The sequence below is a fragment of the Pseudonaja textilis genome, chromosome 10, assembly GCF_049901715.1.
Source record: "Pseudonaja textilis isolate UNSWEBS1 chromosome 10, rPseTex1.2, whole genome shotgun sequence".
NCBI classification, from domain to species: Eukaryota; Metazoa; Chordata; class Lepidosauria; order Squamata; family Elapidae; genus Pseudonaja; species Pseudonaja textilis.
The window spans coordinates 9,944,784-9,970,329 of NC_141999.1; the positions used below are offsets into that span (position 1 = coordinate 9,944,784).

Here is a 25,546-nt window from a genome sequence, read left to right on the forward strand (position 1 = left end):
TTTTATGAGTTGACAATTAGACTGTGCAGAAATGGACAGGCTTACGTCAAAGATTAAGCAAAAAGAAGACACAGAATATGATCAAAGATGGACTTTATTTTACCAGTGGTTGGAAAAAAGAGGTGGAGATTAAGAATGTAACCTGTATTGTTAAGCAATTAAACAACACGAAGTTTATTAAGCACTAACAAAATGTAAACAATAGAAAATCAATAAATACTTTTTAAAAATTCAGACTCTTGGCAACTGACTCTTATTTATGACAGTTGTAGCATCGCAACTTTATGTGATCACCTTTTGCAACCTTCTGACAAGTGAAGTCAGTGGGAGAAGCCAGATTCTCTTAACAATTTCAGTGACTCACTTAACAACTATGGTAAAAAGGGTGTAAAATCAGATGTGACTCACGGAACAACCACCTTGCTTAGCAACAGAACTTCTGTTACCAATTGTGGCTGTAAGTCAAGGACTTACCTGTATATATCATCTGAGAGAAGGATCTACTCAAGGGCTATTAGTTAATGGAAAGACTACCTGTTGTGTGACTGAATTTAAATCTCTCCTGATTTTCTATAATTTTATGGTTAAAGATTAGGTGCTAATATATCTGTTTGGAAACAGTTAACAGCTGCCATACGAATGAATTATTCAACGTCCTGTTGGGATCTATTGGATTTATTATAATCTTTAATTATGAGAAGGATAATTACTTTGGAATGGATTATTTATGTTGCTGTCCGTTTTGTTGTGTTGCCTAGTAACCTGTTCGGGTGTGTTAGATTTGTGTTCCACTCTCTGCAGGCTGAGTAAAAAGTCCATGGCTGTTTAGTACCTGCTTGGCTAAGCAAAATCTTTTAGCCAAGTGCTTTTTAAAAGTGTGTGTGTGGGGGAAACGGACGACAAACCAGACAGCTTGAGACAGTCCTTGATGATTCTGCTGCAAAGCACAAATGTTTTCATAATTCAGATGCTTTCTCCAACATTTTCTAGGTACAGATAGGGCTTGGCTTGCAACCAAATTTCCTGACAGTTAGAACAATTAATCAGTGGAACAACTTGCCTCCAGAAGTTGTGGATGCTCCAACACTGGACGTTTTTAAGGAGAGATTGAATAACCGTTTGTTTGAAATGGTGTAGGGCAGAGGTCTCCAAACGTCAGCTTTAAGACTTGTGGACTAGTTGAAATCCACAAGCCTTAAAGTTGACAAGTTTGGGGGCCCTGGTGTAGGGTTTCCTGCCTAAGCAGGGGGTTGGTCTAGAACCGTAATGGCGAACCTATGGCATGCAGAGCCATTTGTGCCGGCTCACAAGCCGCAGGCAAACTTACCTCACTGCGCATGCGCGCGCCTCACAGCTGATTTTTGACCTGTTTGAGGCCTTTTTCGGCCTTCCAGAGGCTTGAGAAAGCCTTTGCAGGCCAAAATATAGGTCCGTTTCATCACTTCCTGTATTTCCGGAAATACCGGAAGTGAGAAAACGGGCCCATTTTTCAGCCTGCAAAAGCTGCAGAAGTTTTCCTCAAGCCTCTGGGAGGCCAAAAAAGACCTCAAATGGGCTAGAAAATCAGCTGGAAGGCACAGTGCAGATAAGGGGGCGGCACGGAGGTGGGGGGGTTGCACGCGCATGCACAGGGTTGCACACCTTGCCTCCTGGGTGTTGGCATGTGAGCGCGCACAATTTTTGGCACAGAAGCCCAAAAAAGGTTAGCCACCACTAGTCTAGAAAATCTCCAAGGTACATTCCAATTCTGTTTTTCGATTCGATTCTACTCTACTCTACTCATTTACCGACCATTCAAAGTTAAAACAGCACTGAAAAAAGTGAATCACAACCAGTCTTTACGCTTACGACCATCAAAACATCCCCATGGTTGTGTGTGATCAGTTCAGATACTTGGCAAATCAACAAGTGGTTACGTTGGTTGCAGTTTCCCGGGATCATGTGATCACCATTTGCAATCTTCCCAGTTGGCTTCTGACAAACAAAGTCAATCGAGGAAGCCACATTTAATGACTGTGTGCTTCGCTTAACCACATGGCAAAAAAGTCGTAACATGAGGCATGACTCACTTAAAAAGAAAACTTGCTGAGAAATTCTAATCCCATTTGTGGCTGTAAGTTGAAGATTAACAATATGTGCCTAGATGTTTAGTACCTCCTAACTATATGTCCAGGTTTTTCTCCATCATGCAAATGCTACTGGTTATAAGCATATTAATAGACAGGGGTAAAATAGATAGTTATTTGTTAAGGCAGGGGTCCCCAACCACCGGGCCGCGGACCGGTACCGGTCCATGGAACATTTCCTACCGGGCCGCCGGTTTGCTGGATGCTGCCATCTTGTTTGATGAGAAAGTGCTTCCGGGTGAGCTTTTCCGGTTGGAAAGCGGCGTTTGGGTCCTGAAGGAATCCTCGCGCCTTAGTTTCATGGAACGGGAGGGGCAGCTTCGAACAAAACTAAGGCGCGAGAATTCTTTCAGCACCCAAGGCGAGCCGAGCGACTGTCCCAAAGCCGTCCTGAAGCCCATCGACAAAGGTACAAAGGAGGAGTTGAAGGTGGCGGGGAGAAGCGGCGGACGGCTGTCTGGCTGGTTGCTCAGCTTGCCTTGCCTTGTCATGCGTGCTGATGCCGGTACCAGGCCACGGATTATTTTGTGATGCCGGTACCGGGCCGTGGCACAAAAAAGGTTGGGGGCCACTGTGTTAAGGAATATAGTTATAGGCCCTCCCAAAAGGAAGAAATAAGATGTTAAAATACAAAGTATCCAGGATGAAAAACCTATTCATGGGAAAGAGCTAAGAGGATCGTTTGCGGAGATGGGCGGCTATAGAAATCAAATAAATACATATCGATATTGTGATTTTTCCCATCCTGCAAATATTGTTCTTTAAAAGTATATTAACTAACCAGGCTAAATTAGTTCAGTTTTTGACATTCTCCTGAGGAGGATAACGCTTCAGGTGAGTTTCAGGTTAGCTGGAAACTCTGCAGGATATAATCCCAACACATCTAAACAACAAGTTATGTAAGGCTGGTTGCAGAAACTCTGGAATTTAACACATGGGTCCCGGTTCCCCCCCCACCCCTACCCCGAGACTTCTGCATTGCAGGTGGTGAATGAATTTCTATGTGGTAGCCTGAACATATGGATGGATGTGACTTAGTTCACACATTAGGCTAAACTGACATGTGCTTTGACCTTTTGGGCTTCGCGTGTTTTGTTGATGCTGCTATTGAAGGTAGCAATATATGGTATGTTATTTCCTGTCAATGCCTTTGGGTAAATAGCAATAGACTTATATACCACTCCACAGTATTTTTACAGCCCTCTCTAAGAGTTTTTACAGAGTCAGCCTCTTGCCCCCAACAATCTGGCTCCTCATTTTAACCACTTCGGAAGGATGGGAGGCTGAGTCAACCTTGAGCCTGGTGAGATTCGATCTGCCAAATGGCAGTCAGCCGACAGTCAGCAGAAGTAGCCTGCAGTACTGCACTCTAACCACTGCACCGCCAGGCCACTATGACATTGAAAATGTTGGTTCCTGGTACTGCCTGGGTGGATCTCTGCAGTTTTCTTGGCAAGATTTTCAAAAATGGTGTGCCATTGCCTGCTTCTTCCTAGGGCTGACAGAGGGTGACTGACCCAAGGTTAGTTTCATATCCAAAGCAAGATTAGAATTCACGGTCTCCGGTTTTCTAGCCTGACATATTAGCCACTATACTGAGAGTTAGTTTGGTCTAGGGCAGAGGTCTCCAAACTTGTCAACTTTAAGACTTGTGGACTTCAACTCCCAGAATTCAATTCTAGGAGTTGAAGTCCACAAGTCTTAAAGTTGCCAAGTTTGGGGACCTCTGGTCTAGGGATTAAGGCACCAGGCTATAAAGTCAAAGACTGTGAGTTCAAGTCCTGCCTTAACCATGAAAGCCAGCTGAATGACTCTGAGTCAGTCCTGCTCTCTCAGCCTAGTCCACCTCATAGAATTATTGTGGGGAAAATAGGAGGTGTGTTAGATATGTCTGCTGCCTTGTTTTATGAGCCACGGTGGTGCAGTGGTTAGAGTGCAGTACTGCAGGCTACTTCTGCTGGCTGCAATTTAGCAGTTCGAGTCCCACCAGGCTCAAGGTTGACTCAGCCTTCCATCCTTCTGAGGTGGGTAAAATGAGGACCCAGATTGTTGGGGGAAATATGCTGGCTCTGTAAACTGCTTAGAGAGGGCTGTAAAGCACTATAAAGCGGTATATAAGTCTAAGTGCTATTGCTATTTGTAAAAATAATAAAAGTTGAGATTCAAATAATAAATATAGGTAGTCCTCAGTTTACGACCACAACTGAGCCAAAATTATTAATGTTAAGTGAGACATTTGTTAAGTGAGTTTTGCCCCCATTTTATTATTTTTCTTGCCTCAGTGGTTATGTGAATACCGCAGTTGATAATTTAGTAACGTGGTTGTTAAGTGAATCTGGCTTCCCCATTAACTTTGCTTGTCAGAAGGTCGCAAAAGGGGATCATATGACCCTGGGACACAGCAACGTCGTAAGTATGACCCAGTTGCCAAGCCTCTAAATTTTAATCACGTGATCCTGGGGACACTGCAAAGGTCGTAACTGTGAAAACTGATCATAAGTCACATTTTCCAATGCCATTGTAACTTTGAACGGCCACTAAACAAATTGTTGTAAGTCGAGGACTACCGGTGCTGTAAATAACACCAAACTGTCTCTCTTATGGCTGCTTAAGGCTGATTAATTAGCCCTTGTTCAAGAACCACAATCAAACAAAATACCCCGTGCATGGACACCTCATAACTTACAAAGCTCGTGTGCTAGAGAAAGCACGCTCACTTTTTCTGCAGTTTTGGTATTTCTTGTGTGGGCACACACAAACACATCCTGATTTTGCACATGTGTGTAAAGAAATGTGGTATTCAACCTAGGGAGAAGCTTTGTTACTTGCAAGCTTTTTATCCTAGCCTCTTGGAAGCGCATCTAATTTCAGAGCATCATTGTTGAACTTACAGCATGCCTTGGCTTACACCTGAACGGTATATTTTAGATGTAAGACCACCATAATTCCTTCTTTGATAAGGAACTTAACATCGATCTATCTCTTAATCACATGCCCCCAGGGTCTCTCTTTTGTGCTCTCGTGGCTTGCCTTCTTCACATCGAGTGCAAGCTAATTTAATTGCTTTAAATTCTGGCTGACTTTTAGCCATTCATGTTGTCTTACTCTAAGTTACTGTGACTTCCCGTGGGAACCCCACAAGGTTCCTACTTCATAGCATCAGATTTTAAAGCATGGCCTTTTCTAGTACTACAGATGTGGGCAACTCCCAGGTTACAAACAAGAACTGTAGCAAAATTCTGTCTTTAAGTCAAGTTTGTAAATAAGCCAGTACAGGTAGCTACGTTTCTGACATAATGTCAGTCAGTAAATGTTTGCCTTAATACTTTCAATACTTGACTTACAGTCACAACTGGGACCAAAATTTCTCTTGCTTAATGAGGCAGTTGAGTGATTCCTGCCCAATTTTATGTCCCCCCCCGGTTATTAAGTGAATCACTGCAGTCGTTAAGTGAATCGCACAATCATTAAGCCAATTCAGCTTCCCACATTGTCTTTGTTGTTGGAATGTTGGGAATGTTGCAAATGGTGATTATATGACCTCTGTTGTTCTGACCCAAACTTTGTTCCAAGGAAACAAACACGAAACAGAGGTAACAGCAAAACCTTTTAATGATTCTTTACAAATTCCGTTCCTTCACGGTTAAAAGGCTGTTTCGTCTCTGATAAGAAGGAGCCTTGCCAAGGTTGTGCAAGGCTGCCAAGAACACCAGATAAAGTTGCCAAGAATTATTTCAAACACAAAGAGTCTCCAAACACCAACCAAGATATTCTGAACATCCACAAGGCTTGAGTACAAAAACTTATTTGCTTCCTGCAAAGAACTCTGATTTCTCAGCTGGCTTTTATCTCTTGAAGGAGGGGCCATTACCTTGCAGCCTTACTCCTGAGTCACCCATGCTGCTGCAGCTGCTCTTTCCTTCGAGCAGCCCTGCGCGCACATGCAGTGGGTACAGGCTCCTTGGGGACCTCTTCATCACTCTGCCAGCCTCCACAATCTCCAAAGGCAGCATTCCACTCCCGGATGGTCCTGGCCCCATCCCTGCATCACACACAGGCCCCTCATCTGAGTCCTCACCCTCCAAGACCTCAGCTGTCCACACCTGCTGCCGGCGAACCACAACACCTGGACACTGCAACCATAGGAAAGATATACCCGTTGCCAAGTGTCTAAATTTGGTCCCATGACCATAGGGATGCTGTGATGGTTGTCAGTCCAAGGATTGGTTGTAAATCATTTTTTTTTCAGTGCCACTATACCTTGAATGGTCGTAAGTTGAGGACGCCCTGCAGCATATATTTTATCTTTACCTTGGAGTACATATCAAGGGAGGTTTGTATAGACCAGGGCTGTCAAACTTGATTTCATTGAGGGATGCATCTGGGTTGTGTTTAACCTTGGGGGGCTAGGGGTGTGTGGCCAGGGGGCATGGCCAGCTTGTCGTCACTCATGTTGGGGGCACTTGTGGTGGCCCAAGTGCTCTGTCAGCGAAAACAGGCTCCCAAGATCCGTCTTTGGCTGCGACGGCCTCCTGCAACCCTCTGCCAGCGATTCTTTGATGCATCACCAGCGCTTAAATTGTATTTGTGCTTTGGGCTACAAGGGTAAATAAGAGACAAAATTAAGCCAAAGTTACACGCTCAACACAGCACTAGACTTACAATGGCAAGCAGCATTCTCCTTCCCTGAGCTGCCGAACCACTAAAACCACACAATAGTTTCATGGCTATCGCAAAATAGCGTGTACATTTGTTATTACAAACCATTGTGTATTATTCAAAATTGTAATAGAATGGGCTTCGTGGCAGTCCATTCATAACTACAGGTTCTCCGTAAGTCAAACGTTCTGAATACAGAGACTTCCTGTAGTGGTATATGCTATTCCTTAAATAGCACATAATCATAATAGCGCATTATAATAGCGCACATTAAAAAAGAATCATAGGATCGGAAAGGACCAGGGCGGTGTTTCCTTCCCTCCCTACATGAAGTACAGGAATCCAAATTAAAACATTCCTGATTAACGGCTGCCTGGATGCCTCAAATCCTTGGTCCCATTATCCACTAAGAAAAAAAAATTCAGTCACAATTTATCTTTCTATAATTTTAATCCATTATTCCATATTTTGCCCTCCAAAGTAACAAACAAGAAATATTGATGTTCCTCTGGGCTTAGATTCTTCTAAACCAGGGTATCTAACCATAGCAACTTTAAGACTTGCGTACTTCAACTCCCAGAATTCTCCAACCAGCCATGATTCTGGGAATTGAAGTCCACAGGTCTTAAAGTTGCCAAGATTCCCTTCCCTTCCCTTTCCTTCCTTCCTTCCTTCCTTCCTTCCTTCCTTCCTTCCTTCCTTCCTTCCTTCCTTCCTTCCTTCCTTCCTTCCCAGAGATTTACCTGTGTTTTCTGTTTCCCAAGGGCAACCTTTGCATTTGTTTCTGCTAAATTTCAGTCTGTTATTTCCATCCCATTTTTAATACATTGAGATTGTTTTGAATTTTATTTAAATCTGCCAAAGTATTAGCTATCTTATTCAATTCTGGGTTATTTGCAAGAGTGATAAGTATTCATTTTGTCTCCTCATTCAGTTCATTAATAAAAAAAATGTTGAAGAGCCCAAGGTCTACAGCTGAACCTTTTGACTTCCCACGAAATACCTCCCTCCAGTTTAATGAAGAGCCACAGATGAACATTTCTTTGAATATGACTAAGCCAGCTATGTATCCTCTTAGCTGTCATGCCATTCAACACATGCTTAACAAGCTTGCTAGTGATAAGAGCATTTTGTCAAATGCTTTGTTGAAATCGAGATATTATAACAATAGTTTGTGGTAGATTTATTCAAGAAGTTACTAAAGGAGATTGGGTTGGTCTGGAAATACTGTCCTTAACAAAACCATGCTAAATTGTAGTTGCTTTCAAGGTTCTTAAAAAGAGTATTTGTTGTATGATCTGTACCAGAAATTTTGCAGGAATGAATGTCAGGTTGATTGGCCTGATATTTCACAGTTCCTCCCATCCACTTTTTTTTTTTTTTTGCTTTTGTGATAATAAGCAATTTTTTCATTCTCTAGTTGTTCATCCTTCATCATTTCATCCAGGATTACTAAGAAATAATACATAAAGGTTCATCCAGATTATCATCTAGGACAGGGGTGTCAAATTCAATTTCATTGAGGACTTGCATCAGGGTTATGTTTGACCTCTCGGGGCTGGGGTGGGCGTGGCTGGGGTGGGCGTGGCCAACTTGATGTCACCTCATCGAGGCTCCGTTTTTGGCCACGATAGCCTCCTGCAGCCCTCTGCCAGCGAAAGTGGAGCCCAGGTGGGCTGCGTGGCTGGTCCCTCACTGTTCCCAGGGCAGCTCCACGGGCCAGATCTAAGCACATGGGGGCCTGGATCCAGCCCATGGGCCTTGAGCTTGACATCCCTGATCTAGGAGATTCTGACTCAACAGGTATTTCCTGGCCATGATCCTATCAGTCACCAGGTTCAATCCTGTCCCCCTTTATCTTATGCTTCCCCTTTTGGAGAAGAATAAGCCAATATAAGCATTGAACCTGACTCTGCTTATTTTGAAAATACCCGGAGGAGGAATCCTTGTCATTCTAAGCTCTTTCATCACTCGCAACTGACTCCGAGTTTTAGCCTTTCTGAGATGCTGTCTTGGCAATTCCAGCTACTTGTATCTATGCATCCTTCCTTGATGATCTGCCTCACCTTTCACTTCCTGGATTTGTCTTTTTTTTTTTTTTTCAGCTCTTTAGGGAGCTTTTTCTACAGCCCCATTCACTTCTTCTACTGTTAAACCCTCCCTGGAATTGTTTTCCCATTACAGGCAATAAAAAGGAGTCCCTGCAAATATTTACTCTGCTAGTTGTTGCCAACTGTAGGGGAGCAATGCTCAACTCCATTTCAAGGCCATTGAGCCAGCATTGTCCAAAGACGTTTCCATGTCATGTGGTCAGTACGATGTCATGGAGTGCTGTTACCTTCCCACCAAAGTGGTACCTATTTATCTACTTGCATTTGCATGCTTTTGCATTACGGGCAATCCTCGAATTAAATGTCCAGAGTTACAATGGTGCTGAAAAAAAAGGTGATTTACAGTCAGCCCTTGCATTTACGGCCCTTGTACAGGGAGTCCTCAAGTTACGACTGCAATCGAGCCCAAAGTTTACGTTGCTAAGCAAAACATTTGTTAAGCGATTTTACAACTTTTGCTTGTCACATTTGTTAAGTGACTCACTGCAGTTCTTGTTAATGGGATCTGCTTTTCCCGTTGACTTTGCTTGAAAGAAAGTTGCGACTGTCACAAATATGAGTCAGTTCTCAAGCATCCAAATGTAAATCATGTGACCACGGGGATGCTGCAAAGGTTGTAAGTGTGAAAAATGGCCATAAATCACTTTTTCTAGTGCTGTTGTTACTTTGAACAGTCACTAAATGAACTATTGTAAGTCGAGGACTACCTGTAGATCTTTCTCAACCATATGATCCCGATTTGGGCATTCGGCAACCAGCGTGTATTTGATGGTTACAGCATCTCTGGATCACATGTTCCCCAATTGCACCTTTTCCAGGCAGCTTCCAACAAGCAAAATCAATGGGGAAGCTGGATTGATTTAACAACTCAGGATTTGCTTAACAACTGTGGGAAAAAGACGTAACTTATTTAACAACCCCATTGCTTAGCAATGGAAGTTCCAGCCCCAAGTGTGGTTGTTAGTCAAGGACTACCTGGATGCTTCTTTATAGCAACGCCCACCCACCTTTGCTATTTTGCTATTAGCGTCTCCTGACCTGGAATCTTGCTTATACTTGCTTTCTGGTGATTAATGCACGGTTAATGGTTAGATTAATGGCTTGCATTATTTTGCTTGTTATACCTTCCATAAAAGCACATCCATCAGGTTTTTTTTTTTTTTTAAAAAAAATCAAGCTTATAGCTCTAATGGTTGCCAGGAAATCCATGTAAAAGGGTTCTGTCATCACTAGGAATCCTGCTGAATTGGCTTCTTTGTGACTAATGTTGCACGGCATAGCTTGCTCCTTCCTTCCTTCCTTCCTTCCTTCCTTCCTTCCTTCCTTCCTTCCTTCCTTCCTTCCTTCCTTCCTTCCTCCTTCTTCTCTTCTTCCCTCTCCAGAGCTTTCTTATCCACCTCTTCCCAAATCCACTTTCTTGAGCTGATGCAAAGGAGGGAAACAGTTGTTGGTTGGCTGAGGAATGTGTTCTTTATCCACCATAGCAATGTTTCTCAATTTTGGCAACTTGACTTCAACATGGCTGGCTGGGGAATGTTTTGGAGTTGATGTCCACATATCTTTAAGTTGACATGGTTGAGAAAACTGGTCTAGAGCAAGTTGAAAATGTCAGGCTGGGGAATTCTGGGAGTTGCTAAGATTGTGCTCTAGAGGGAGATTTGGATAGAGTTAAGAAATATTATATTACCCCACCTGGTTTATCCTTGTTGTTACTTAAAAACGGGATGTAAAGGCAGCCGTAGAGACAGTTATATTGAGCTGCTTTGGCTTTCTATATTAAGTCTATAGGAAGATTGATGCTGAGTGCTTATTTTTGTGGGTTACATGCTGTTGCCATCTTGTCACAAAAAGCATTCTGGAGCCTTAAATGTTAAATTAAATATAGAAATACGATCGTAATTACCAGAATCTATGTGATACTCATTCTGCTCTTCCCTGTGATTGGAAAAGCCTAAAGCATGAACTGTACACCAGCTGCAGTCAGAAACAAAGAATGAGGCAGGGGATTATGGACATTATGAAGAACTGGTCAGGGTTGGTTCCTAGCCTGATACAGATTCAGGAAGCTGTGCTGCCAATTGTTCAGCCTTCTACATCGGGTCGCCAACCTTTGGGACCTCAGGGACCACCAAACTCATCATTTTAAATCCCGTGGACCAGAGACCCTGGGAACCCCAAAAAAAGTCTGCAGGAAAATTCCCCACCCCATTTTCCTATCGATCGATCATTCTTTATTTGGGATCGTAGGATGCCGTTTCCAGCTCCGTTCTTGGGGTGGGGGGGTTGGCTTCATGCAAGGAAAGCATCAGAAGCAGCAGAAGTCTTTATTTCTCTCCCCCAAACTCCACCAGAAATGAGTCTTTGTGACACTTGTGCCAATGCAGCCTCTTGGAGCAGGAGGCCTTGCAGGGTCCCAAAGACTCATTTCTGGCCGAGTTTGGGGGAGAGAAAGAAAGACTTTAGCTGCTTTCCTTGTGTGCAGCCAAAAGCAGAAGGAGAAAGAAGCAGAAAGAAGCACCCCGGTGGCCAGGCCAGGCGTGTGGGATGAGTGGGGCAAGCTTCCCCCCTCTGCCCTTTCCCCCCTCCACTCACTACTTCGTGTTGTTCGCAAAGCAAGTGACGCAAGCTTTGTGTTCCTGCGGGCCATGTGGGTGGCACAGCCTTGTGTTCCCGCGCAGCCTGGATTAATTGCTTTGGGGTGACATTTCTCTGTGGACCACCAAAATTTTCTCGTGGACCATCCATCAGTGGTCCCTGGCCCACTGGTTGGCAACCACTGTTCTACATTATAACAAATAGTCGATTCTCAGCCATAGAAAAAACATTGATGACTTAATGCAGGTAGTCCATCACTTAAAACATTTAGTAACTGCTTGAAGTTACAATGGCACTGGAAAAAGTGACTTATGACCATATTTCATACTTATGATGGTTGCAGCATCCCCATGGTTACGTGATCAAAATTGGGACGCTTGGCAACTGACTCACATGTATGACGTTTGCAGTGTCCCAGGGATCATGTGATCCCCTTTTGTGACCTTCTGACAAGCAAAGTCAATGGGGAAGCCAGATTTACCTAACAATCACGTTAGTAACTTGACAACTTCAGTGATTCACTAAACAACTGTGTCAAGTAAGGTTTTAAAATGGGGCGAAATTCACTTAGCAAAATGTCTCACTTAGCAATAGAAATTTTGGGGCTCAGTTGTGGTCTTAAATCAAAGACCACCTGCACTGCTAACACAGGGACCAATTAGTTCTAAATAGGAACTAGCTCAGTTTGTCTGCCGCCTTCAAGGTGGTCCAGCAGAACCTGGAAGAAGCTGCCTGCCTCTTGAACCTCCTCCGGAGGGTCTCCTTGCCAATGAAAGAGGTCCATGCTGCTGCTTACTCGCTTCAGGATGAAAATCTGAAGTCCAAGGTCTACAAGCTCCGTCAGAAAGTGGCCGAACAGGAGAAGAAGCTCTACAGTATGGCCAGGCACTTGTATTCCACCGACCAACTCAAGGAAAACATGGAGAGGGTCATCATAGATCAGTTGGCATTAACGCATGATGTTTTAAAAAAGGTCAGGGGAACCTTGAAGTTCAGCCATTGGACAACAAAGCCCCACTTCCAGCCTCATCAAGAAGCGGGTTTAAGCGAAGGTTTCCAGGGGCCTGCAATAAAGACCATTTCCCTTTGCTGGAAAAAAAAAGAAAAGAAACTAGCTCAGTTACTGGAATTTTGTTGCCTCACCTGATTCATCTCAATAAATCACGCTAAAGAGTACTCTGCATGGTTAAAAAAAAAAATCACTTCTGTTTTAGGCGTCTGTCAAAGAGCTGATGGCCCTGTCAGGAAAGGCTGGTCCAGAGTAAACCTTTATATGGCTTTGGAATCAATAACTTAAATTCTTGATTTCAGCTTTCTTGGATTGTTTCAGCTTCGGGGGAAAGAAATCTTTTTCACTTGGGGTATTAGGGTTCTATACACGTCACCTGGTTCACATAACACATAAGCTATGGCTTCTTTAAGAATTGTTTGTTGGTTAAGCCACAAAAGCTGGGTTTGCCAGAGCACCAGAGGGAGAGGAGAGGGTGTGTGGGGGAGGGGGGGTGTTAGATGAAGTGGGGGCTGCCTGTTGAAGTTCTGCTAAGGCAGCATCAGTTGCCTTCCCAGCTCTGTAAAGTCCCCACCTGCAGAATTGCAGAAGGTTTCCTTCGCCCATTTTTATAGCCAATGGATTACAGTGAAGGTTGTGAAGTTGTGAAGGTTGTCAAGCCCGTCGTTGTGTGACCTTACAACTTTTTTTTTTGCAGAGGTCATTAAACGAATCACCCTGGTCGTTAAGTGAATCCATGTTGTTAAGTAAATCCATTGTTGCTATGCAGTGTTTTTTGCCAAGAACTGGGAGCCAGGTCTGATTTTCAGCAAAAGCATAATAAATTGTGACCACCTGACTGCGGGACACTGCAACTAGCCACAAATGGGCTACTTATTTATTTTTCTTATATATGTACCCATGTATTCCTAACTATGTTTTTTTACTTATACCTGTTATCTTGTAAGCAATCGACAAAATAAGAATAAAATAAAATAAATAAATAAATAAATAAATAAAAAATACTTGATGAGCAGCACCCAAAATGTGATCATGTGATTGGTCAGGGGAGAGGACGGGAGGGAGCTGTGGGAATCTCAGAATTCACTCTACGCTCGGGGTGTCTGTTGTAACTTTGAACAGCTGCTAAGTGATTTGGTCATAAGTCAAGGACTATCTGTATAACTCTCCAACTGCCTGTAGCTGACTCCTTGCAGCAGGCCCAAGAAAGAACTCAGAATACGAACATAGATGCCGGGTTTCTTTTCATCCACCTTGGTTAGCAAATAAACCAGCAGCAGCAACAACAAGAGAACGAGTCAGATATAAAGCTAGCCCTGGGAGCTTTGCCTCTACCAGTGCTGCTGCTTTTATGTCTTTTCCCCAAACACCACCCACCCACCCTGCAGTCCACCCACCCAGGAGCCCTCCCCCAATGCAGGTTTAGGCCTCCTCCAATCCCCAACAGGAAACAAAGCCAACATCCGGACCTGTGGATGTTTGCAGGATCAGTCCTGCCACTTCAGCTACCCTTCCTTCAGCATTCCTCCAACAGTGGGCCTTCTTCTTAGTCCTGCATGCATCACACCCCATCGCCCGGTCCCTTATCTGGCGAGTCCCTTATCTGACCCCCGTAAGTCAGGCTGGACAATAACTCATTTCGGATGTAGGGAGAAGGGATCGGTCTGGAGCTCTGGTTGTTTTCTTTCTAAGCTGTATGGGGAGGGGGTTTTTTTTGTTTATTTTTGAGCAAATGCTGATTCTTGACCTATCCAAAGGGTCATAAGCACAATATGAAATAAATAAAACTTTCAATCAGCTTCTAGACTTTTAGGCTTAGTGAAGAGAAGGGCCAGGGGAGTGATGATAGCACTCTTCCAATATTTGAGGGGCTGCCACAGAGAGGAGGGGGATCAAGCTATTTTCCAAGGCACCCCAAGGCCAGAGAGGGAATAATGGATGGAAACTGAACAAGGAGAGATTCAGCCTGGAAATAAGGAGAAATTTTCTGACAAGCGAGAACAATCAACCAGTGGAATAGCTTGCGTTCGGAAGTTGTGGGAGCGCCATCAGTTGAGACTTTCAAGAAGAGATTGGACTGCCACCTGTCAAAAATGGTGTAGAGGGTGTCTTGTTGGGCAGGAGGTTGGACTAGATGACCTACAAGGTTCCTTCCAACTCTGTTATTCTGTTCTGTTAAAAGCCTGAATTTTTGCTAGGTCATCGACCAGTCTCATTTTAAGTTGGCTGTTCATTTAGCTGGCTGCATAAAAAGAATCTAGATCTATTTATCTGGGCCTCAAAACAGAATTTTACCAAGATATTAAAGGGGGGGAATGTTAGATTTTCCTCCTTTGGTGCCCTAGCCATAGGTGTCATTGTGCTGACTGCAGGGACCTTTTCCATTCTTATCAAGGGGAGTTCTGAGCTTCTCTTTTTTTCATGCTTCATGCCATTTAATAAAATCTGTCCTCGACTTAATGATCACAATTGGTGCTGGAGTTTCCCACCATAAATCATTGCAGTCTTAAGTCAGACCTTATCTTACAACAATTTGTATGGGGGTCATTAAGCAAACCACCGTGGCCGTTAAGTGAATCCAGTTCTCCCATGCATGCTTTTTTGGGGGGGTTGGAAATTGGCAAAAAAAAGGGCCACAAATTGTGATCACAAGACCACAGAATGCTGCAACCAGTCATGCGAGCCAGTTGCCAAGCATCCGAATTGCGATCATGTGGCCCCGAATTGCTTCCATGGTTGTAAGATTGAGTCCAGGTGATACGTCTGTCAATTCATAAAATATTTCTCTGGTCTTTTAGAGTTGCCAGCAGAAAGAGAGCGGGGAGTAATGTAGCAGCTTGCAAAACCAAAACTGAAAACCGAAAACATAGATGTTTTCATAGTTTCCAGGCGACCGAAGTTTCTGCAAAATTCTAACTGGAGGGTATGATTGATGACTCTTGGCTATGGATGTGTCCCATTGGAGAATATGAATTATGATACACCCAGGGAGTGGGGGAAATCCAGGGTCAAGGGTGATTTGACAGCTAGCCAACTCTTGCCAAAGTCACTTTTTCCAAGGCCATCATGACCTTGAACTATGGTTAAATGAACAGTTGTAATTCGAGGACTACCTGAAGTTGGAAGAAGTCCTGCCAGACTCCTCTGCATTTTTGCTACCATGCCTTAAAGTAGTTCCCCTCCCACCAAGGCCCAATTTGGAGGTAATTTGCAATTTTAATAAACAGGAATGCCTATTCACAAGGCAATGTTAATCCGTTTAAGGGTTCTGCATAGAATATATTCAAGAGTATAAATGCACAAGAGATAAAATGTTAAAACCAGACTATTTCCCCCCCATGAACCCAGTTTTCAAAGACATCTTGACAAGGTGACCTCAAGTAGGCACCAAAACAAGATTTATCTTAAATAAAAAGATTTATAGGCAGGGGTTTTTTTTTTCGGTCTCCAAAAAGGGGTCACAATGTAGTTTGCTACCATTATAGAAAAGAAATAACAATCTTCAAAGCAGTTACTTAGAAACCAACATAAAAAGACTTGGGGAGAAAAACAGGGCCGTGAAAAGCTTTGTACAATAAATCTCTTGGCTTGGCTCACCCAATTTTCCTGAAAGAACCTGGCCAAAACTTCCCAAGCTGATCGAATCCCTGAAAAAGAATCTGACTGGTATAAAATATTTAATCATCTAGCTCTCCATGGTAGCTCAAAGGAAAATTCGTTTTTGCATTTGTCTGATAATGAATCTGGTATAGAAGAGAGCGCAGAGCCAAGCACAAAAGGCTGCATTCACACACACAAAAATGAGCAGGATTTTGGTCACCACATTATAAAAAAGATGTCGAGACTCTAGAAAAAGTACAGGGAAGAGCAGCCAGGATTATTAGGGGACTAGAGACTAAAACATACGATGAACAGTTGCAGGAACTGGGCTTGGCTAGTCTAGTAAAGAGAAGGACCAGGGGAGACATGATAGAGGTCTTCCAATATTTGAGGGGCTGCCACAGGGAGGAAGAAGGGGTCAAGCTATTTTCCAAAGCTTCCAAAGGCCAGACAAGGAATAATGGATGGAAACTGAACAAGGAGAGATTTAACCTGGAAATAAGGAGAAACTTTCTGACAGTGAGAACAATCAACCAGTGGAACAGCTTTTTGCCTTCGGAAATTGTGGGAGCTTCATCACTGGAAGCTTTCATGAAGAGACTGGACTGCCATTTGTCAGAAATGGTGTAGGGTCTCCCGCTTGGGCGGGGGGGTTGGACTAGATGACCTATAAGCTCCCTTCCAACTCTGATTATCTGTTAAGCATCAGAATGAAAACTAAATTTCATTTACTTGATATTGTCTGTACGCTTATTATCTTTGCCCTGCAACTGTGTAATTTTTCCTCTTCTCACATTAAAAACCACGACTTGGTTCCAAATGTTGGGAACTCTCTAGGAGTCGTCCAAAACCTTGGCAAGTGACCCAGGTGGTCGTTTTGTGACATTGCTTTGAAAGACAGAGATGCAGATTCTGGGTTCACCAGTTAATCAGGGAGAAAATGTGGTCTATTATTTGGCTGCAGCTAGTCCTTGAGTTAAGACCATAATGAAGACTGCCCATCACAGTCATGACTTGTGACAATCATAAATCGGCTCACCCAGACAACTGATCGGATTTTACAATTATTTCTGCAAGAGCTGTTAAGCAAACATGGGAATAGGCATGGGAATTATGGAATGGAATGGAATAGAATAGGATGTGATTGGACACACAAGGAACTTGTCTCCAGGACATAAGCTCACAGTGTACATACAAACAACAGAGTGATAGGTCATATATAGATTATAGTTACAAGCAATAAACATAAGATACACCAACTGATAAATCATAGGTACCAATAGGAGAAAGTATTAGGCAAGGGTGGGATTCAACCGGTGTTACTACTAGTTTGGTGACTACGCACGCATGTAAAAAAACCTTAGGCTGTGCCACCCGGACAGCTGAAAAGTGTTGTGCGCAGGTGTGCAGCATTTGAAAATCCTCTTTTTCGTTGCTTTTTCAACCTCAGCTGTGCCGCGCAAAGCAGCTGAGGTTGAAAAAGCAGGAAATAAAGGACAGGAAAGAGCCCAGGCAGGCGGGTGGGCCAAACAGCAGCAAACACAGAACCGGTTCTATGTCTGCTGCTCTTCAGAGCTACTGGTTCTATAGAGCCGGGCAGAACCGGTAGCATCCCACCCCAGGTATTAGGAAAGGTGAGAAGGATAATGTCAATACACCTCCTACATGGGTAAATAGCTTTAGGCCTAAGACAGTGCTGTGTGAACCAGTGTGAACCAATGGTTCTGTGTGGGCATGGTTGGGTCAAAAATGAAGTGAACTTTTAGCCTACAGGTAGTCTTCAGCCTCTGGCCACACCTGGGACATGAACTTCCATCACTAAGCAATGCAGCAGTTCAGTGAGTCCCCATTTTATAACCTTTTTGCCATGGCCATTAAATGAATTTGGCTTCCCTCATTGGCTTTGCTTGTTGGAAGCAGGATGGGGAGGCCACGAATGATGTTCCTGCGACTCTGGAGCAGTGCAACTGTTATAAATATAGGCCAGTTATCGCTCTGCCACAACCATCTCATAAGGCCTTTTTTTTTTCCAGCAATGTCATAACTTCCAATGGCGCCTAAATGAATGAATGTAAGTCGAAGACTATTTCTAACTGGTAAATAACATACCTTGGCTTAAGGGGAAAGAGTTGCATGGAAATCTGGATCTAGATAAGCTACTTATACTCTGGAGCTTTGTACAGGAGGTTGAATTTTTGTTAGTAAATTCAATTTTCCATAGTAGTTAATCCCACATTTGACTCTGAAACCTTAATAATTCCTCCTTCCCTGCCCCCCACCCCCTGCAAATTCTATTCAGATTGAAATACTATATAGTATTATATAGTATATTATATAATGTACTATATAATATATAGTATAATATATAGTATATAGTATAATATATAATATATAGTATATTATATACTATATAGTATATTATATACTATATAGTATTTCTCCTTATTTATATGACCATCTGTGAAACTCTGCCTTGCAAGAGGATTTTTATTATTATTATTATTATTATTATTATTATTATTAAATCTTTAGTGAGATTCACACCCTTTGGGGCTGGTTGGTAGCTCAACAGCTCGAGTCCTAACCAAGGACCTAGGACCTGTTCAGGTAGCGTCGGGGGATATAAGGGTGATTTTTTGTAGAATCAGGGTATTCTAGTCTGATAAATTCAGGATTTCCAAATAGCGAGGTAGCCCTTTAGGTATTGCTCCAAGGGCTCCAGTTACAATTGGGATAACACACAATTTCTTTTTCCAAAGTCACCCAGCTTCAATTTGTAAGTCCCAATACTTTGTGATGTAAAATAATAATAATGATGATGATGATGATAATTATTATTATTTTCACCTTCACAAATAACCTCCTCCAAAATCCCTAAAGCAAACACTGCTGTATTTTATTTTTTTTGCCCGCATTAATTACTCTGATTCTGACCAGATGCTGGGCTTTGGAAAGAGAAAGAAGGCCCAAATTAGAGCTTCAACAATTATGGCCTCTTTCCTTCTCCATCATTTCACACCATGAGGCAGCTTTCTCTGTCAGATCTGACAATTATTGAATACATCTCTCAGAACTGAAGTTCAAGTTGAAGTCCACAAGTCTTAAAGTTGCCAAGGTTGGAGACCCCTGATCTAGGGGACACCAAGTAAAGGAAGAAAACACAGGTAGTCCTCAATTTACGACCACAACTGAGCCCAAATTTCTGTTGCTAAGCAAAAACAGTTGTTAGGCGAGTTTGTCCCGTTTTGCAACCTTTCATGCCACAGTTATTAAATGAATCACTACAATTGTTAAGTTAGAAACACAGTTGAATCTGGCTTTCTCGTTGACTTTGCTTCGTCAGACGTTCGCAAAAAGTGATTGCACGACACTAGGATGCTGCAACCGTCATAAACACGTGCTAATTGCCAAGGTCCAAATTTTGATCCCATAAGCACAGGGATGCTGTAATGGTCGTAAGGTCATAGGTCACAGTGGCACAGGAGTTAAGAGTGCAGTACTTTAGGCTACTGCTGCTGACTGCCAGATGACTGCAATTTGGCAGTTCAAATCTCACCAGGCTCAAGGTTGATTCAGCCTTCCAACCTTCCGAGGTGGGTAAAATGAGGTCCCAAAATGTTTGGGGCAATATGTTGACTCTATAAACCATTTGAGAAGGTTATAAAGCACTATAAAGCGGTATATAAGTCTAAGTGCTATTGCTATTGCTATCCAACTATTTACAAAGTCTGCATTACTATTACTATTAATCTTCTCATCGTTCCTTATCACCCATCCCCTTCCACTTGTGACTGTAGGACTGTAACTTTGTCGCTTGAATCCTTAAGATATATATTGACTGTTTCCTAGTATGATTTGATTGCTTATTGTACCCTATGACTATTATTAAGTGTTGTACCTGGTGAGTCTCGACTCTTGATGATTGTATCTTTTCTTTTATGTACACTGAGAGCATTTGCACCAAAGACAAATTCCTTGTGCGCCCAATCACACTTGGCCAATAAAGAATTATGTTCTGCTCTGTTCTATTGGTATAAGTCCCTTTTTTCAGTGCCTTTCCAACCTTGAATTGTCACTAAATGAATAGTTGTAAATTGAGGACTACCTGGGAGGGTGTCAAACTGGTGGCCCATGGGCCAGATGCATCACGCACAGGCCATGCCCACCCCAGCTCCGTGAAATGTCAAAATGTCACATAATGGCAGTGTGACACAGTGAGTTGTAGATCAGTGAGTAACGTAGTATATTCATAAGATTGCTTCAGATGATTAAAAACCCATTGATACTACCTTAATCTTCATGAGAGAAGGAAGGTTGCAGATGATAGGAAAAGAAAATGCTTAATCCCAGCTCTGCTCCCTGTTTTTTTATGGGGTGGGGGAAGGGGGGGAAACAGACTTTTTTTTTCTTGAATTACTTATAAATACATTAACTGTAGTAGAAGAAAAGTATCTGGGCAAAGCTTTAAGCTTAGCTATTGTAAATCACTGGTAAGACAAGCTCAGGAATCCTACTTTTGCCCCAGAACACAAGTCAGTGTGCATATAAATTTGATAAACACTACAAACTACTACTTTAGTAAGACCCAAGTAGATTTGTAACTTCATCAGTGAATGGTGCATAATTGACCCTGCTCTCTGCATCAGCTTTTTTTTTTATATCCGACATTGATGGATTGACTTTCTGGTAAAGGAAATAAACACCAAAGGAATTGTAGAAGATGGGAATGAATCTTCAGCTCTCAGTGAAGGAGAGAGCCCTCTAATTCCTTTGCATTAAGACCCCACCGGGAATACTGCATCCAGTTTTGCTCGCCACAGTGTAAAAAAGACGTTGAAACTCTAGAAAGAGTGTAGAGAAGATCAACAAAGAAGATTAGGGGACTGGAGGCTAAACATACGGAGAAGAACGGTTCCGTGAATTGGATTATGCTTGTCTCGGAGTGATTGATTACTATGGATAATTTCTGGATGCCTAACATCTAGTTTAATGAAAATAAGGACTAGGGGTGACACAATAGCACTCTTCCAATATCTCAGGGGCTGCCACAAAGAAGAGGGAGTCAAGCTATTCTCCAAAGCATCTGTAGGCAGGACAAGAAGCAATGGGTGGAAGGTTTGCCTTCAGAAAATATGAGTGCTTCTAACACTGGAGGTTTTCAAGAAGAAACTGGAGAGCCATTTTTCTGAAATGCTATAGGGTTTCCTGCTTGAGCAGGGGGTTAGACTAGAAGACCTCCAAAGTCCCTTCCAATTCTGCTGTTGTTGTTTTTTTCTTCAAATGCCTTTGTAACTAGGAATGGTTGTAAGTTGAGATCTACCTGTAAAGCAGGGTTGGGATTCATTTTTTTTAAATGTTCTGTGGGTGTGGCTTAGTTGGTGGGCGTGGCTTGGTGGTCATGTGACCGGCTGGGTGTGGCCAACTCAATATCACTCACATCGAGGCACGCATCTCCTCACCTGGCCTCTCATGACTGTGGGGATGCTGCAACAGTCGTAAGTGTGAAAAATAGTCATGTCACTTTTTTTAGTGCCATTGTAACTTTGAATGGTCACTCCACACAAGCAAAGTACCAGCAAATGAAGGAAAAAAACCTCCAGAGAAGCTCCTGAGACAGGAAGTCTAGTCCTGCCAAGAATGTAATAAGGGTTAACAGAGAGGCAGTTTCTGTAAGCAACACCAGAATGTTTCCCTCCCTGCCTTCCGTACAGGATTAGGTCAGTAATTTCTTCTAACAACCGGTTCTCCGAACTGCTTAGAATGTTAACAACCGGTTCTAGCGAATAGGTGCAAACTGGTAGAATCCCACCCCTGCTGTTTGGTCAAATCCCAAAATGTGAGCTACCATAGAGTCTGGCCCCTGCTAGCAAAATGCCTCTTGTTGTGACTATGGATGAAGGAGTTCTGCTGGACGAGAAGGCAAAAATTTCTTCCAGACATCCTAATATATTTCTGCCTAATCTTAGTGATGTTCATTTTTTCCTGCGCTTTGGAGGTCTGGATATGGTTGGTCTCAGCAGCTAAGAAAGGTCAACTTGGGTCAGTACTTGGGTGGCGAAGCACCTGGAAAGTTTGAGGGAGGGGAAAAAAAGCACCACTCTGGAAGAAAGCTAAAGCCAACTGTTTATATAACACTGTCCAAAAAACTGCATGGATGCAGTCACCAAGAATCAAGTTCTATTTAAGAACGTCTTTACCTTGTGTGGCCTTTTGGACTGAACTATCTAAAGGGGTGTTAAAAACTCGGGTGGGGGGGGAACGGGACTCACGTACACCACATTGAGCCCCTTGTAGCAAAATTACCTTTTTCAGCATAAGAGCAATAAATGCAATCGAGGTTGAGAAGTGATGAGCACCCAAAGCAGGAGGGCATTAAGGAGAAACCGGACTTGGTCTGAACCACAACCCAAACTTAGCTTGAGGGGTAATTTCTGTGCATTTAAAGGAGACCAGGGAGAGAAGGGGCACCTTTCTTCCAATTTTTTTTCAGCCATATTGGCAGAAACCTGATGTATTATTTACCCATTGACTGATCCTTTCCTTTGGAGAAGTGGGCCGAGACTGGAATCTCAAGCTCTTGAAAACAGGGAAACCCTTCCTTTTGCATCATTTTATTTAACAAAAAAAAGGTGGGGAGGGAAGGTTTGGCCATTAATCCTTCTCTAAGCTCATAAGGATGCATATTTTTCCTCCTCCCTTCCCCTGCCAGATGGGCCAAGGCCTGTGAGGGGAAGTCAGAAACATTCTCTTTCTACAACAGTGTCAATGACCTCTAAGTAACAGCGTCTTTCTGGGAAATCCAGTTTGCTGATTACTTGGAAATATTTTTCCCACCCACTATTTTTGGAGAACTGCTTGTGCCAGAAAACAGAACGGGCTCATGAAGGTTTATATGCATGCATGCATACATACGTACCTCTGTGTCTCCAAGGGGTCTATTTCTCTTCCTGTTTGCAGCAGCCAGATAGTAACCAAGTCAAAATCCTTATGCATAGGAGACAATTGGTTATCTTGATTTGCGAGAGCACTTTGCTTCACACTTAAAGCAACAGAAGCTGGGTTTTAGAGTAGAATAGAGTAGAATTCTTTATTGGCCAAGTGTGGTTGGACACACGAAGAATTTGTCTTGGTGCAAATACTCTCAGTATGCATAAAAGAAAAGATACAGTCATCAAGAGTCAAGAATCATCAGGTACAACACTTAATGATAGTCATAGGGCACAATAAGCAATCAAATCATACTAGGAAACAGTCAATATAAATTGTAAGGATACAAGCGACAAAGTTACAATCATACAGTCCCAAGTGGGAGGGGATGGGTGATGAGGAGTGATGAGAAGATTAACAATAATAGTAATGCAGACTTTGTAATAGTTGGACAGAGTTGAGGGAATTATTTGTTTAGCAGAGTGATGGCATTTGGGAAAAAACTACTTGTGTCTAGTTCTTCTGATGTGCAGGGCTCTATAGCGTCGTTTTGAGGGTAGGAGTTGAAACAGGATGTGAGGGGTCTGTAAATACTTTCACAGCCCTCTTTTTGACTCGTGCAGGATACAGGTCCTCGATGGAAGGCAGGTGGGTAGTAATTGTTTTTTTCTGCAGTCCTAATTACCCTCTGAAGTCTGTGTCTATCTTGTTGGGTTGCAGAACCAAACCAGACAGTTCTAGAGGTGCAGATGACCGACTCAATAGTTCCTCTGTAGAACTGGATCAGCAGCTCCTTGGGCAGTTTGAGCTTCCTGAGTTGGCTCAGAAAAAACATTCTTTTTTGTGCTTTTTTGATGACGTTTTGATCACAGAAAGGCCATGGTGACTTTTTATGCACAGACCTGCACCCCATGTCCCTGTCCGCATCTTCCCCGAGACTCCAGGTTTGTCTCCGGAAAATGTTCTTAATACATATTTCAGCTGCATCTCAGTTGGTATAAAAATATTGTTCCTTTCATTTTATATTCCTTGTGTAGGTAGTTCTTGGCTTAAGACCATAACTAGGACCAGAATTTCCATTGATAAGCAAAGCAGTTGAGTCACACCTGATTTTACAACCCTTTTTGCCATGGTTGTTAAGCAAACCACTGCGGTTGTTAAGTGAATCATACAGTTAAGTGAATCTGACTCCCCCCTGTTGACTTTACTTGATTGGACATGAGCTAAGAAGGTCACAAATTGTGATCACATAAAACCTGCAATGCCACATGTTCAGAGGTGGGTATTCAGCAGGTTCTGACCAGTTCTGGAGAACCGGTAGCGGAAATTTTGAGTAGTTTGGAGAAACAGCAAATCCCACCTCTGACTGGAGATTTTGCAGTAACCTTCCCCTGCCACGCCCACAGAACCGGTAGTAAAAAAAAATTGAAACCCACCACTGCACCTGTTGCTTATAAGATGGTTTGGTGTGAATCATGAGGTTCTTCTTAGGTATTATATCAGTATCATACCTAGTGATCTTAGTTATTCTGTCTTGAAATAATTGTTTTGAAATACAGGCAGTTTCGACTTACGACCACAGTTGGGATCCGAATTTTCATGGCTAAGTAAGGTAGTTATTAAGTGAGTCAGGTCTGATCTTATATTTTTTTGCTACAATGGTTTAATGTCTCGCAGTCCAAATCCAGCTGCTCCCATTGACTTTGCTTGTTGGAAGCCATCTGGGAAGGTTGCAAATGGCGATTACACGATCCAGGAATGCTGCAGTTGTTGTATATGCGTATCAGTTGTCAAGTGCCCACATTTTGATCATGTGACTTTGCTGCTGTGTGAGGATCAGTTGTAAATTACTTTTTTCACTGCTCTTATAACTTTGAATGTTTGCTAAAGGAAGGTGTCAGGTTTCCAGCAATCACTCTAATTAAATCATGATTCTCGAACCAAACTTCAAAAAACTTCAAAGGATTCATTAGATGTGACATACTGGCACAACTCTAGCATACGTAATTTACAGTCACCTGTGACCCTGTTTCCCCCCTCCCCCACGGGTGTGTCATAAATCAGATTCTCCAATTGAGCACCTTCATGGGCCGGGTGTCATCATTCACATTCTCCAATTAAATATATTTGTGGGTAAAAGCTCTGGTATTTTAGTTACAATCTTTTAAAGATAAGAGTTGGAATGAACTTCTGCTTTCAAACTGCTGCACTGCTCTTCCAAATTTCCTTCTTTTATGGCAACTACTAAAACAGGCATAGTAATGTTTTATGAGTTGACAAAAGGATTGTGAAAATGACCAGTATTCTGAGTTTTGTTTTTAGTTCATACCAACATACTTAACAGACCCAAAACAATAACAATAAACAGTCAAGATGCTAGGAAGGGAACCAGTGTGATGTTCTTATATGTTCTTAATTTTATTTTATCGAAAGTTTTCAATCTACAGAGCAGTCCTAAACCAAGTGCAGACATTTAGTAGGAAAACAGTCTGAATAGATAGGCTTCCAATTTGGGGAAG

At 42.6% G+C, this 25,546-nt stretch overlaps 1 protein-coding gene and 1 non-coding gene across 3 annotated transcripts in view; one reads left to right on the forward strand and one right to left on the reverse strand.

Annotated features, from left to right (window-relative positions):
• The window catches only part of MAN1C1 (mannosidase alpha class 1C member 1), a 174,755-nt gene that overhangs the window by 56,466 nt on the left and 92,743 nt on the right, over positions 1-25,546 (forward strand). The gene's annotated exons all lie outside the window — the stretch shown is intronic.
• LOC113437743 (U6atac minor spliceosomal RNA) lies at positions 14,784-14,930 on the reverse strand. Its single transcript, XR_003374285.1, has one exon. It is a non-coding gene; the product is annotated as a U6atac minor spliceosomal RNA (small nuclear RNA).